This window comes from Morone saxatilis, unplaced genomic scaffold, assembly GCF_004916995.1.
Source record: "Morone saxatilis isolate NCDOM2014 unplaced genomic scaffold, NCSU_SB_2.0 Contig21, whole genome shotgun sequence".
NCBI classification, from domain to species: domain Eukaryota; kingdom Metazoa; phylum Chordata; class Actinopteri; family Moronidae; genus Morone; species Morone saxatilis.
Genome location: NW_023339774.1, coordinates 21,381,160 through 21,384,306, shown reverse-complemented (window position 1 = coordinate 21,384,306; position 3,147 = coordinate 21,381,160).

Below are 3,147 nucleotides of genomic sequence, written 5' to 3'. Positions count from 1 at the left end.
CACACACACACACACAGGATGAGCTCGTTTGAGGAAGTGCAGCAGAGTTGTTGTTGGTCATATGATCAGTGGGAGGAGTGAAGGCTGAGGACACACTGTACAGCTGAATGTGGACTTTATACGAGCTTTATAAGGACTCACTATTTATACAAGAATCATATTTAAATCATTAGAATATTATATAATAATAATGTGATATTTCATTATTTTATATCACTTTATTTTATTTTATTTTTTTATTTTATATTCAGTCTAAAACATTCGCAAGATTATGTTATATTATATTATATTATTCCTAATTAATTATTTGATTTTATATTCAATAATTCATAAAAACGTACTTTTGCAAGATTATTTTATAATAAAGCGTTTTATTATATTATTTAATGTATTATATTATATCTTACATAGAGATACATATATAAAATAGTAATTTTGTTTTTGATTGTTATTTTTATTTATTTATTTATTTATCTATTTATTTTCATCCTTTCAAAAACGTTCTTCCACAAGATTACTTATTATAATATATAATTATATTATTTTATTTTATATCCAACATAGAGATATTTAATATTATATAATTTTTTTAGTTTGATACCAATGTTGACATTTGAGAGTTGAATCTGATAATATTGATCATGATCAATATTCAGACTTTTCTTGTTTTAATGAAACATTTTATTGATAACGATCCCTTAAATGTAGTTATTAAATCCACAAAACTCCATTTTAAATTCTAGTGAAGGACCAAACATTCGTATGAAATATGTGTAATTATCTATTGTGTATATTTTTATATTTATTGGGACTTTAATATTTTACTAAAAGCAAATTAAACATAAAAGATTCTTGAAATATAGAGAATATAATAATGTGTGATCTGCAGTAACTCTGAGGCTGTTTCAGGGGAAAGTTTCAGGGAAATAACTGAAGTACTGAAGTTAAATCAGTTTCAGATCCTCCTTCTGTGTAAACAACATTTAGGTTTTATTTTTCATGAAGAGAAAACTAAAACCTGTCGACTGTAAATGGATGAACTGATTCTGTGTTTGAGTTCGCTGACAGTAAAAACCTCCAGCTCAGAACATGTGTTGGTCATTATTCTTTGTAACGTACCACAGTGGCTAAATTATTCATACACACCGTCTTTCTGTGAGCTCTCATTTACGAGATATATCTCTGACGGCATCTTCCACGTAAAAAAAGAAGATATATCTCGATAATAAGGACTGGCTCTAGATATCTAACCATCCAAATCTCTGAGCACTTCCCCCTGTGCTCTGCTGACACTGTCGGGGGAGTGAAAGTGCTGTAAGAGCTGAAAGTGATAAAACAAGATCCTGTGTCTATTCTTAGACACAGCGGTGCTTTGAGCTAAATGATAACACGCTGAGGATTTAACAGGTTTAGCATCTTAGCATGCCAACAAAAAACATCCTTTTAGTGTCAAACTCTGCACAAACATTATTCAAACTGTAGGAACAAGAAGAAACTCTGAGCAGGCTTTAAAGGACGAGTGTGTTTGGTGGCATCTAGTGGCGAAGTTGAAGATTACAACCAATCGAATAATCAACTAAATCAAACTAAACTGGTTATGTAACAGCCTCAACTGCCTCTATATGAGCCACATAAAGACACAAGACCATCAGAGAGAAAAATGACTATTTCTATATATTTTTATAGTTATTTTAAATGTTTACAACCTGGTCGGATTCCCCTTGAAATCAATGAAACAAGGCAATATAAACACTACCACTTTTGTCCACAGGGGGCGCCAGAATCAACATGAGATTAAAGATACTTGTAGGGACTTTAAGAGGAAATTGCTGTGTCAATAAACTCAAGAAATCAATATGATATCTGATACTGGAACACTACTCATTCACATACTGACATACACAGTGATAATGGTTCAGGTTTACTCACTCTGTGGTTCTCCGTACTGACTTTAATGAGAGTTAAATGATCTGTACTTTACGTCCTAACAACCTCAGACTTTAGCTGCAGGGGAGCTGTTGTTGGTGTTGCAGGCAGGTAACAATCAGCAGCTCGGTCACACCTGACACTCACACCGACTGCTTGTTAAACCATGAAATGAGCTCAGAGCTGAAGGTGTTCTGCTGAGCTGATGGTCGTCTGTGCTCCAGGAAGAGTGGAGGTTATAGAGAGCTTATCGTCTTCATCGTCTGTACTGTGATTATAGTGGAAGAAATTCAGGAGAAGTTAATTTAATCAGTTACTGCAGGAACAAGTTGGAAGGTACTTGTGCTTTACTTACTCATGCTGCTTTATATTTCTACTCTATTACATTAAAAACACATCATAATGCATAAAACCCATTTGGCTTAGACCTTAAACAGTAGTGTCCTCCTACAATTCCCATTGTCACGTTAGATTAGAAGTTCCACCTTGGAGTGAGCTGAACCATCTGCAGCTCAATGTGACAAAGACAAAGGAGCTCATAGTGGATCTGAGGAGGGCGAAAACACCTGTGACCCCTGTTTCCATCCATGGGGTCCCTGTGGACACTGTAGAGGAGTATAAGGGGGTGTACTTTAATAATAAGTTGGACTGGACCAGAAAAACACCGAGGTCTAAAAAAAAGGGCCAAACCTTCTCTGTAATCGGACCTCAAAACACGGACATCCACTCGCCACTTTCTTCTTCCTGCACATTATCATAAACTAAGAGAGAAAGAAATTTAGACCTATCACTCTTTTAATTATGGTTCGACTACATTCCCCACAGTTTATATATAAATATTTATATATAATTCGATCCTATCTTTCTTTCAATAATTATTTCATAGTGTTGTATGTAATAGTTTGTATGTACGATTTGGAGTTGTAACGAAAGTAAATTCCCCCTGGGATTATTAAAGTATTTCTGATTCTGATTCTGATTCAAAGAATAAGAGATGGCAGAAACATTGGTGGCTAAGTGTTACCACCTAGTGGTGACTTAGTGACTTAGAACCACTATACACAGCTGGCTGGCAGATTTAACCAGGAGAACTGTGATGAAATGCCAATTAAACCATTTTATTGAACGTTTTTAGTTGCCAATCTTCCTCGACATGTTGCAATTTAGCCACAGGATCTCGTATATTTGCCAATTTACATTTTTAGTGGCACCCACTCCTCA